A 13,432-nucleotide genomic window follows, 5' to 3' on the forward strand; every position below is an offset into this window, starting at 1 on the left:
CACTTGGTTTCTCATTCTGTCATATATAAATCTTTCAACCAATATTTAATTCTATAAAGACATTTATATGGATCGTGCAGGGTACAGTGGTTAGTTAAGCATTAATTTTTGCCCCCATTTAGAGCAGGTGAAAGATCACTGTTCTATTTATGAGTTAATTTGATCAGTATTCAAAATGAAATAAATCTTCATTCATGCCATGTGAAAGAATAGCATGAAGAATTTTGAGGATTCTGTAACTGACAAGATTTATTGGCTATGTATAGTTGAAGTTTTGGCTACAGAAGACATTTTTGTCTTGACCAGATTTAGTTAGGGCTGATCCCATGTAGAGGGGTCAGCAGTTAATGTTGCCTGTACTGTTTGGTCTCGCTGACTTTTTTCTTCTTGTATTAAGTCATGATCTTCATTTTCAGGGGTTCTTCCACTATCATGTCTTAACCACACTACTTTGGAAGGTGTCCAAAGCCTTTTCTCCTTTTTCTGTTGACACAAACAATAGCCTCTCTCCCAAAATATCATGTCTTTAGTGCAGCAACCTGTAATCGACAGATACAATTCAGCCGTACCCTTTTCCTTTAAGCTTCCTCTATTTTGACCTCCCTTCCAGAGGATTAGTAGTATCATTGATACCGCCAAATATATAACCACATTTATTTTGATAAATAGACAATTTAAAATGATTATTACTTTAAAACATTTAAAAATAATTGAGTCAATTTTCATTTGCTTATGAATTTTTTGGAGACTAATTTCTCTTTTTACCACTTAAAACAATTATTCTTTATTGAGATATTTCTCTGGATGATCCAGATTTGTTTAGACTAATTTGACTTCACTCAAGAAACTCAACTATAACCCTGCAACCCTATCCATGACTTTTTCTCATATAATAAGATCAAAGACATGGATTTATTTATTCATCCATATATACTTGAAAGTAAATCAATTATCATTATTTCCTCCTTCTATCTTAAAAACAATTATTGCATTTTTGATTTATTCCTCCCTTTTATGGTGATTAATTTATCTGTGGAATAAAATTATATCTCCTTTATCTTTGTATAGATTGAATTAATATTCTTGTAAATGTATTAACTTCAATTAAATTTGCTTGAATTTGTCTGTATAAGCCTAGTTTTATGCCATCAATGTGTAAAATACCAGCTAAGCAATCCCGGAGTTTCTGTGGAGCCAAAAACCCATTTGCTCATGATAGCATTCATTTCTTAAAATTCCATTATTTTTTAAAACTTCTTTAGGTGAGTCAGGCTCCCTCCATATCCTGCCTTATTTCCAACTGGGGGCTCCCCATTGGGAGATCAATGGAAACTTAGCAATCAGAAATATGTAACCATCAAATATTGTCCATCATATCTCCGTAATCCTTTTTTATTTTATGCAGTAAAGATTTTTCACATTGCTCTTTCCAACATTTACTAGAGTCGAACTATACCCCTCAGGTCAGGTGAAAAGGTCGTGTTACCCAGAGGCCTTATCCATTTCCAACCAACATTATTTAAAAAGCCTCTAACCATTGGAGTTAAGGACCCTTGCAATGGGGCAGAAGCAAAATCTGCATTTTTTGATTATAAAATAGATCATTAGAATACATATTTGAATGGAAACAACCTGCCAAATTCTGCAAGGCAGAGCAAGAAATGGCAATAGAAAGGTGTAGAGAAATAACGCAGTATCATGGCAATTCTGGATGGAATACAAACATACCTTTAATATACACCTTTAATCCTTGACAACATAGGTAAGGTTAGTTTACAGAAGGAATCATCCATGTTTGAAAGTGATGTCTAATTAAGGTGCAAAGAAAGTGAGAAACCCAAGAAATATTTGAAAGAATGAGTCAGAGATAGGCTAGGCACCACTCTCAGATCTCTCAGATGAAGAGCACAGTAATGAAAAACTAAGAGAAGTTGAGAGAGAGAGAGAGAGAGAGAGAGAGAGAGAGAGAGAGAGAGGGAGAGAGAGAGAGAGAGAGAGAGAGTCAATCATTTCTGTCCATTTAAGTGAGTTGAGTTGAGTTAGTCCCTGGAAGTCTGTTATGTTTTCTTAGATGGGAATCAGAGCTGTGTGGTCAGTACAGTGGAGTTGAGTTCCTTCCTGAGATTTTCAGTTCCGTGAAGGTCAGCAGAGGTGGTTTCCAAAGGGAGATGCATTGATACAAGAAGAAAAAAAATTGGTAGCTATATATTCGATTTTTAATTTATATCTAATCAATACAAAAGAACATCAGTCCATTGCTGCAGAAAGGTTTTTCCACTTTGTAGTATTATATAGCTTTATTAAACTACAATAAACTTCTTTTGTGTATTACTTGCAGAGGACACATACAAGACAACATGACATATGTTGAGCTCAGAGTACAAACTTATCTTCCAACTCTTGAGACTGAGTTCTAAGTTGACTTCCCACAGAGTATCCTGTGAAGGCCTGTCCTTCAAGCTTTCTCTATTTCATTTCTTCCGCCCTTCATCTCTCTGTAGGAGCACTGGAATCATGGATAGTTTTAATACGTGTCTAGCTTTATATGAGGCTTCTGGACACCTACTATTAGGTCCTTTTACTCTTCTTTGACAAGAGTTGTCACACATTGAGTCATCTTCTCCGCCCAATAGCTTTCCTTTGAAGAAGCATGCTAGGCTCTTGTAAGAAGCACAAGATATGAGCTTGTGCATTCTTCCATCTTGTGCTAAGCAAGGTTGCAACCACATTCCCTGAGCGACTTCTCTGCTTCTGTCTTGACCACCCTTTGATGGTTTTGGGATCCTTTCCAGGAGTCACGATGGTGGTGGTGGAGGCTTCTTTCGTCTCTATTCAGGAGGCAGTGGCCAAGGCAGCCTCCAGGACTTCTGCTCTCTGCCGCCTGGCATGGGCCAGAACCAGAATCGCCCTGGTCCTGGCAGCCAGAAGTCAGAGCTCCCGCCTCCACCTCCGCACCACCAGCAGCAGTAACCTCCTCTATAACCTCCGCTGGAGCAGCCCCACCGAACCAGCAGCTGCCACATCTACGGTTCCGCCCTCCGCCCCAGAAATCCAAGCCCTTCGTTCCCCAAAGCCCCCTTGTAGCGCCAGAGTGAGCAGTGTGCTGCCTTCCGCGGTCTCGGCCCCTCCCGCCAATCCCCCAACCACCTGGGCCAAGACCAGCCCGTGTCCTACCCCGATTCTGCCTCTCACTGTCCCTTCTACTGCGCCCAGTCCACCTCCTCCCTCAACCCCGAGTTCCCAGGCCCTGGCGGCACAAAGGCGGCAAGATGCCGATGGGCCTAAGCCTGGAGGTGACCAGGGCATGAACGCTCTTGGTGGCCACTGGAAGCCACCTCATAGAGGTGGCCGGGAGGCCCGTGGGGCCTGCAACACCATGTGCCCTACTACCAGCAGCTACATCACAAGCCACCTCCTCTCAGCCCAGGACCTCTCACAGAGGAAAAGATTAGATTAGGAGGGATTTAAAGCCAACTTGTCTCTCTAGGGGAGGTTGAGAGAAAATTTACGCACAGCACTGTAGGTTGTTTGTGGGGAACCTACCTGCTGATATCACAGAGGATGAATTAAAAAGATTGTTTGCTAAATACGGAGACTCCGGAGAAGCTTTTATCAACAAAGGCAAAGGGTTCAGGTTTATTAAACTTGAATCTAGAGCCTTGACTGAAATGGCCAAAGTTGAACTTGATGATACTTCCATTAGAGGTAAACAGCTTTGGGTTGGGTTTGCCATACATGCTGCAGAACTGTCTATTCGGAATCCTACGACTTTTGTTTCTAGAGAACTTTTGGAAGAGGCCTTTAGTCAGTATGGTCCTATTGAAAGGGTTGTTGTAATTGTGAATGCTCATAGAAGATAACAGGGAAAGGCGTTGTTGATTTTGCTTCCAAGACAGCAGCAAGAAAAGCATGTGAAAGATGGGGTGAAGGATTTTTTCTTGCTGACAAAGACACCTTGTCATTGTGGAACCACTTGAAGAGTTAGAAGATAAAGATGGTCTTGAAAAACTGCTCCACAGGAATCCAATGTATCAAAAGGAGAGAAAAAAAGAACAAAAAAAAAAAAGAAAAAAAAAAAAGGAAAGGAGAGAGCTACACCACCTCGTTTTGCTCAGCATGGCACATTTGGGTATGAAAATCCTCAGAGATGGAAGTCCTTGGATGTAATGATAAAACAGCTAAGGGAACAAGTTGAAAAAAACATGAAGGATGCAAAACACAAATTGGAAAGTGAAATGGAAGATGGCTACCATGAACACCAAGCACATCTTTAGTGCCAAAATCTGATGAAATGCAAAGAAGAATTAAGGTACATGGAGGAACTTCACTGTCAAGAAATGAAGAAATGAGTATAATCTTGGTGTTTTATCACAACAAAAATAACGCCAAACTATAATGTTTGTGATATTGATGTGTGTGTATGTGTGTGTGTGTGTGTATTCACATGTACTTCACATGTATGTATGTGCATATTTGCAGAAATATTTTCTCTGTTGCTAATCATGGTATTTGAAAAAACATTAATTCATTATTTACTTGTATATGTATTTGAATGTAAGCATGCATGTTCTATGGCTTCTGTGGGAGGTCAGAGGATAAAGTGATGGAATTGGTTCTTTCAGTACACAATGTTGGGTCCCTCAGATCCAACTCAGGCTAGTTGGCAAGTACCTGTATGTGGTCAGCACTCTCAACAACATCTTCCATCTTCTTTTGGAGATGGAATTATCACAGAAACTAGAACTTAGTAATTGAATAGTCCACCTGGCTACCACACCCCAGGTATCATCTTGTCCTTGTTGCCCAGCCCTGGATTTACAAATATATGCTGACACATACAGATATTTACATGGTTGTTGTGGATTTGAACTTAGTCCCTCATACATTACACACTGAAACATCTCCCCAGTCCCTATACTGCTATATTCTCAAATCAGTTTTTTAAAGTTGGTTTTTCAACACTCCGTATTTGGAACATAAATTAATAGAGGAAAATTGACATGAAATATTCTTAGGCTAAAAAAAAATCCATAGGTACTTCCTTGTTCAATTGACAACATTAGTATTTTAATCTCTGATATAAAAATTTATCTTTATATTGTATTATATATGTATTTATTTGTGAATATTTGTGTGTCTATGAAAGTGCTACGTACATATATCAAAGCATATGAAAATTTTCAATAGTAATTTCTCTACTTTTTCCATACGAATCCTGAGGATCAAACTCAATTTGTCAGGCTTAGAGACAGGTATAATTACACATTTAACAAACTCACAGGCCCAGAAAAATCACTTTTAAACATTGTAAATGTAATGTCCAACAATGATGAGTTAGGATTAATTAGTATTAGTAATTAATCACACTGTTCAAAGTAATTAAGTTTTGTGAACCAATGTAGGTGTTTGGCCACAAAGAATAAAGAAAATGTACTTTTTACACACAGTAGAACTTTCTTAGGAAGAATGGTGTTATTGCACTTAGAGTTAAATCAATACCAATGGAGAATATCATATTGAGAAAACTAAGTCAATCTCAGAAAGGCAAATTTGAATTTCATATAATTTTGGCAGTTAGATTTTATGCAGTTACTTAGCATCATGCATACAAACATAAAATGAAAGTAGAAATGAAACTCTCTAGGGCTCAAAGAGAACAAATGGAGTCAGGAGATAGGAGGAAAAGCAAATATCTGTGGGAGAATGTGATCAGCATGCAATATACACCCATGTAGAATTTTTAACAAAAACATAAGAGAAAGAATTAGTGCTGTAGATAAGTGACAATGCATAATGCAGCAGGTCTAGCCAAATAACATCAATGGAAAACTGACATTTGGATTTAGATAGGCTTGAACACAGAGCCTTGTGCCTCAGTTTATGTGTGGTAGTGAGGATACCTGTTTCATTCTTTTTTCTTTACCCTCATCATCTGAGCACCACAATACCAATGTGCCCATTTTGAATTAATCTTCTAAATCATTCGATGAAATATCCAGGTTCATATTAGACCACGTCACATGTACTTAGAAGCAGAGTTTTGTTAGAGAGTGAAAGTACTCTACCTTTGGTTACAGGCTGTACCTTTATTGTTCTGGTAAGTTCCAGAGGCTAGATTCTACTACCTACACAGTCATACCTTGCATCTCCTCACTTCAGTCACTGAGCCACAGTTAAGAAGCAGTGCTGTCCTATGGCCTAACGGCAGACACTATTTTATGATCTTATTCAGTACTAGCTTCCTTCACGCTATGTGTGATGTAGGCTAACTCAGGTCTGGAACTCCTCTGTCTACATACTCAAAGGATATAAATGTAAGAGTCATTTTTGCTTATTTTCTCATTCTATTTTGTGTCTTTTCCCTGCTTAGTTTCTTCGGTGACTTAGATGTCCAGGCTACAGTTTTTATCCATGTGTTACATCATCCAAGGAAGGAATACAAACAGCAGAAGCCCAAAAGAAGCAAGACATCGATTTTTTTCAGTGCATACGGTTTCTTTGCAAAATCATGTAACTTTTATGGGTGACAGATAGTATATCACAGGGCTGCGTTTCTAAGACACTAGTTACTATAAGTATCCAGATCCTACAGCCCACATATAAGGGACACATCCCCAACAACTTTCTTTCTTCAGTGCGAAATGGATAAAAATTTCTGGGTTGTAGTTTGTAGCTTTACATACTCTGATCCTGGCTCCATGCTCTTCCTATTCTTTGCTACCCCAGGCTAAATCATATAATGGCTAAGAAACTATTTTCCTCCTCATGACAGGATATAAAAACTAGAAAGGACTCAGTCATTAAGAGCACTGACTGCTCTTCCCGAGGTCCTGAGTTTAAATCCAAGCAACCATATGGTGGCTCACAACCATCTGCAATGATATCCAATGCCCTCATCTGGTGTGTCTGAAGAAAGCGACAGTGTACTCACATACATAGAATAAATAAATCTTAAAAAAAAAACTATATATTTTCTTTGGTTTGGGAAGTATAGCTGCAGTTCTGGGATCTCCCTTGTCATACTGTCCATGGTTATTATCTTTCTTTTTGTACATTAAGTTCTGTCTCTTGATCAAGCTCCTCTCTAGATTTTAATTTAATTTGATTAGAAATCTATTTCTTTACTTGAAGGCTGCAACATATTGCCTCTTATATAATGTTCTGTCCATTTTAATTCTTTTCTGTCTCAAGACTTGCTATGAAGTATTCAAACATTTCCCAAAGATCATTTTGAATGAGGTTCTTTATGAAACCAACTCTTCTCCCACTTTCCTGTACAACAAAAATCACAAAAATCTACAGTTTTTTGACTGGCCATAAGTAAAATATAACTTCCCAGCCACTTGTTACAAACATCCTATTGATTACATATTTGTCTATATTACAGTGCACTTTATACTCAGTCAAGGATATTTTGGAGAGAATAAAAATGTATTTCTATTGCTTATAAGAAATATATTTTATGCTTCTAGCAGTGTAAGTAAAGAAGCCATACAGTGTGATTTAAGGAATTCATAGTTCTCCTGGAGTGAAGCAAAAATGATGAGGTGAAGGTGTGAGAAGAATGAAGCTGTGAGAGATTACAGAGGATTCCAAATGAAGTAAATATAGCCACATTCAGAGAGACTGTAATGCAGGTTCAAGCATGGGTACTCACCTCATATCAAAGGCACAGCTATTTTTTTTTTGAAATTCAGGATTACAAAGCAAGTTGAGGGTGCTTTCCTTTAGAAATATATGCTAATAATTGTAATGCAAACAAGTGATTGCATCAGATTAACGGGATAGTCTTCCAAGCATCTAAGATAATTAAAAAATTAAGTCAAAAGATTTGTCTCTCTTTCCATTTACTATCATTTGTAATATGTGCTGGAATTCAAATACAAAGTAACTATATTTGACCATGGTTGGAAATCATAGAAGTGGGAAACAAAGACAGGAAAAAAGTCTTAGGGAGAAGAACATTTTTAACAAATGAGAATTTTAATTCTTCTTCTTTTCAAGAAACTTCAATTGTCACTTATTCTGTAATATGTGGAGGCCAGTCTTTAAATATCCCTGATTTAGGAACTAGTTTTCCTAATGAAAAATAAATAGCCTTGGTCAATCTTCAATGGAAGCTAACACAATGATCTCTCCTCAGTGTGATTTACTGGAATGAAAGGACTTTGAGGCTATGATTGTATGATTGAACCTTGAGGTGAGAGGGATATCATTAGACTAGATAGATAGATAGATAGATAGATAGATAGATAGATAGATAGATAGATAGATAGATAGAAACTAAACCTAGTATGGCTTGAAATCAATGAGTGATTTCCCTCTAAAATCTGTAAGGAGCTTCATTGAGAGATAAAATTTAAGAGGATGGGGTAGAGTTCAGGCATGAGAAAGATGTTAGGGAGACCAAAGCCATAGAGGTTTCCTCATAGAGCAACTTTCAAAGAATCTTTTCCACAAAATACTCATGAGGAGTTTCCCTTAACCAAATCCTCATAACAAAGGAAATAACTGACATTTTTATAACAGTTAGGGATAGTGGAAAGTATTGCACTGTGTAACTTTTAAGCATGTCATACATATACGAAAGAATCATGTACATAAATTGAGTGATAGCAAGTCACAGCACACACTGCTTCTTAACACTGTATTCTAGAGAGATCAACATGAGTTAGTACATGATTTAAGCTAAGGGATCATTCCTAAAGGTCCAATCCCATGGTATAATAGGTTTTTTTGTTTGTTTGTTTTGTTTTTTATCTTTGTTCGTGCAGCTTAGTGGAAGTTGTATACAGTGTATAAATAAATTTACATTCTAAATGAAAGGAAAATTATACAGATTTAAGGTTTAAAAATATGAAGTTAAAAGAGTGAGTTTCAAAATTGACAAACTCAGGGCTAAACACTGTGAAAAGCAAGTCCAGACAGCCCCACCCTGCCGCTAGGACTAACAGACCATAAAGATAAAGAAAAGGAATGCAGGAACCAGCTCGGGTTATCCAAACCATCTAGCAGAAAGGCACCTCCCCCAGCTTACTCAGAGTCACACCTTAATCAGATGTCCTTCAAACCCTGATAAGCCCCTGGCTTCTAAAATCCTGTACCCTCCAGTCAATAGGTACTCTCCTGCTGTGCTGTAATCTCACTGCTATGTTTAAATGAGCCAATCACCTATAGCTATGCCAGAAATTAGCCAATTGTGTGTAACCGCGCCAAACCCCCTAGCCTTCCCTATATAAACCCCTAACTTTTGAGCTTCGGGGTCGACACCTCTGTCTCCTGCGTAGGATACGTGTCGACCCGGAGATCCCCGTAATAGATCTCCATAATAAACCTCACCTTTACTTATTACATCCAAAATGGTCTCTCTGTGTCTGGGGTCCACTATTTCCCACGACTCTAGAAAGGGTCTCTCTTCGGAGATTTTTCATTTGGGGGCTCGTCCGGGATTGGTGTTTCCTGTGGCGCACCATCCTGAGACTCAAGCTAGGATCTTTCACCAAACACCTGGGAACATTGACTGCTCACAAGTGAGCTGACTGGATTGATCACGTCTTTAAATGTTTTCTCCCCAGTTTTTGTAATAAGTCCTATGAAAAGCACCTCAGCTAGCATCCAGTGGTAGCTCATGTTCAGAACACGCCCTTGCTAAACAGGAACTCTGCTTGATTCCTGTCTTTTCACTATAAAATTATAGAATACTTTCAAAAAATCTTTTCCTCCAAGCTGTTGATGAAAGTCATTTTTCAAATTCATGAAACAAAAGCCTTGAAGTGAAAACCCCAGAGGGAATTTATGGATACTGATTTTCCAGAATCTTCCCGTAGTTCCCCAGATGCTGCTAACCTGAGGTGAGAAACTATCACATCACCAAACTCCCACTACCTGTACTGGTGCTAAGATATGGTATTAAGTTAAAGATACAAATCATTCGACACTTGGTTCAGTGATCTCCTACAATACAGGAATATTAAATGACACCATTTAGGGAACCTAATATGATCTAATCTTATAGAAGCTTGTTATATGGCCTTTTACCCTGTTACAATATTTTTAGAATATTTTCATTTTAGAGTCAAGTCAGTCACTGTAATCCAGATAACAAATTTCATAGAGCAATATAGAGATAGTTAGTCTAAGTTGGTAATAATAAACTTTTAAATTTCTCTAATAGGAGAGATAGAAAAATGATAGGACGTTCACCTGGGATTCCTGAGACCACTTCAACTGCAAGTGATCTTTAGCGATGCTAGCATATGTAGGAAATTTTAAATTGACTGAAAGAGACTCCAACAAGCAGGTTCTTTTACGTCATTGGCTGTATATGTGATACACTGTGGTGATGTAACTATTTCTTTGCCCCATGTTTCTGTAAGTAACCTCTCAAGAATATTTGTAAGCTGGAAAAACTCACTGGTTTATTATAATTTAAGTTCTGAGCACACTCCTCAACTTTTAACCTTGTTCATAAAAATAATTCAAAATGGATTCCAAAGGACACTGAAGGATAATTCTACCCATATTTAAGAGAAAGCTCAACAGGGCAAACAAAGGTGTAAATCCGTGAAGCTGAGGAAGGGAGCAAGACATAGAGAACTTGGTGCATTTTAAGACATAAAGGCAGAGAAAAAAATGAGAAAGGTCAGAATATCAGAGGAAGGTGAAGAGGTGTCTGACAGGTATAAATAACAACAAAAACTGCTTAATGTGTGAGCATGGACTCATAGCAGAAAAGATCATGTCCTAGAGTCGTGTGTGCTAGAATTGTGTGCATAATTACACAATAAACATGAGGTTTAGAAATAAATATATAACCAGCTTATTTAAATATAGAAGCAAACAGGAACCCATGTGATCTCTGGGAAGCAATGGTCACTTAAATATCCCTAATCTCTTTAACATTTATTTAGCAATATCTCTTGTGAATTAAATGAAGTCCTGGTGAGAGGGCCTTTAGTTCTTCTCTACAAAGTGACTGGATATACTTTATTTCTTGAATGAAACTCAGGTACTGATAGGATCCCTATTTTGTAAAACTGTCAGGAGATTTTCTTGCTTCTGGGCAAGATTGCAATGAACAGCAAGCCTTGACCTTCTAAGTCTATATTATAGGAGTTTTGACCTAATATTTCACATATTTTCATTAGTATTCCCCAGGGTAGGATAATAATCAAAAGTTGCAATTTTTCTATAATCCAGAATTACTGTTTTAATTTTTGAGATATCGCATTGACAGTGTAAAAATAATGAAAAAGTAATTATGTTTTTTTTTCTTTTTTTGTTGGATATTTTTAAATTTATATTTCAAATATCCCCTTTCCTGGTTTCCTATCCATAAACCCCCTATGCCATCTCCTCCCCCGCTTCTTCTGTGAGGGTGTATCCCCTTCCCAACCACCCACCCACTTCCTGCTTCCCCACTCTGACATTCACCTAAACTTGGCAGGAGCAAGGGCTTTTCCTCCCATTGGTGCCCAACAAGGTCATCCTATGCTACATATGTAGCTCAAACAATGGGTCTGTCGATGCTTACTCTTTAAGTAGTTGTTTAGTCCCTGGGAACTCTGGATGGTTGGTATTGTTGTTATTATGGGGTTGCAAGCACCTTTGGCTCCTTCAATCCTTTCTCTAACTCCTCCAAAGAGGACACCATTCTCAGTTCAATGGTTGACTAATACCCTGCATGCTTTGTTATACCAAATGAATATGCAAGTTGCTCTTTCTAATTCTATGAAGAAGTGAGGTGGAATTTTAATTGGGATTTTATTGAATCTGCAGATTGCTTTTGGCAAAATGTCCATTTTTACTATAATCCTGTCAATCCGTGAACTTGGAAGATATCTCCTCTTCTGAGATCTTTTTCCATTTCTTCAGAGACTTGAAGTTCTTGTCATACAGATCTTTCACTTGCTTAGATAGAATTACACCAAGGTATTTTATATTATTTGTGACTATTTTAAAAGGTATCATTTCACTAATTTCTTTCTCAGCTGGTTTATCCTTTGAGTAGAGGAAGTCTACTGATTTGTTTGAGTTAATTTTATACCAAGCCACATTGCTGAAGTTGTTTTTCAGGCTTAGTACTTCTCTATTGGAACTTTTGGGATTCACTAAAGTATACTATCATATCATCTTCAAATAGTGATATTTTGACTTCTTCCTTTCAAATTTGTATAGCTTTGACCTCCATTAGTTGTCTAATTGCTCTGGCTAAGATTTCAAGTACTATAATGACTACATTGGGAGAGAGTGGGCATCCTTTTCTAGTCCCTGATAGTATTGGGATTGCTTCAAGTTTCTCCCCATTTAGTGTAATATTGACTACTGGGTCACTGTATATTGCTTTTATGATGTTTAGGTATGGGCCTTGAGTACTGTTCTGTCCAAGACTTTTAGCATTAAAGTGTGTTGAATTTTATCAAAAGCTTTCTCCGCATCTATTGAGATGAGCATTTTTTCTTTGTATTCGTTTACATAGTGGATTATGTTGATGGGTTTCCATATATCGAACCATTCCTAAATCCCTGGGATGAAACCTACTTGATCGTGATGGATGATTGTTCTGATTTATTCTTAGATATGTTTGCAAGAATTTTATTGAATATCTTTCAATTGATATTCTTAGGGGGTTTGGGGTAAGGGAGCTATTTGACCAGTTCAGTTCAGTCCCATTTTTTTTTTTAAAGTTACAAGTCTAAAGAGAGTATCCATATTAGAGGAATCTCAAATCTCTCACAATCATGTAAAGAGATGTTTCGCCTCCTTAGTCATCATGAACATGTAAATGAAAATTACTTTGAGGTTCCATCCTACACCTATCAGAATGGCTGAATTCAAACACACAAGTGAGAACACATACTGGTGATGACGTGAAGCATGGAGAACACACCTCTGTTGATGGTGGGAGTACACATATACATAGCCACTATGGAAGTCTATATACAGTTCCTCAGAATACTGAAAATTGTTTTACCTCAAGACACAGCTCTACAATTCTTGGGCATATGTCCAAATGATGCTCCATCTTACCGCAAGGGCACTAGCTCAATCATGGTAATTGCAGCTTCTTTCCTAATGTACAGAAACTGAGAGCAGTCTGGATGTGCCTCAACTAATGAAGAATAAAAATATGTGTTGCATTTTCACAATGGAATAAATCTTAACTGTCATAAACAATAACATCATGCAATTTGTAGGCAAATATGTGGGAATAGACAAGACTTTCCTGAATGAAGAAAGCCAGACCTTGAAAGACAAAACTGGTATGTACTAACTTATAATTGGACATTAGCTATTAAGTAAAGAATATTGATACTATAATGTACAGACTGAGAGAGGCTAAGAGCTAAGGAGGATTCATATGAGGATGCCTATTTCTCCCTAGGAAGGGGAAATAAAAAAGATTTTGCAGGTGTGATAGGGTTGGGTAGGA

General features: G+C 37.6%; 1 pseudogene; it reads left to right on the plus strand.

The window, feature by feature from the left end:
* Nucleotides 1–2,718: 2,718 nt before the first annotated feature.
* Sfpq-ps1 (splicing factor proline and glutamine rich, pseudogene 1) lies at nucleotides 2,719–4,312 on the plus strand (annotated as a pseudogene).
* Nucleotides 4,313–13,432: the final 9,120 nt, after the last annotated feature.

This window comes from Rattus norvegicus, chromosome 13 (genome assembly GCF_036323735.1).
Source record: "Rattus norvegicus strain BN/NHsdMcwi chromosome 13, GRCr8, whole genome shotgun sequence".
NCBI classification, from domain to species: domain Eukaryota; kingdom Metazoa; phylum Chordata; class Mammalia; order Rodentia; family Muridae; genus Rattus; species Rattus norvegicus.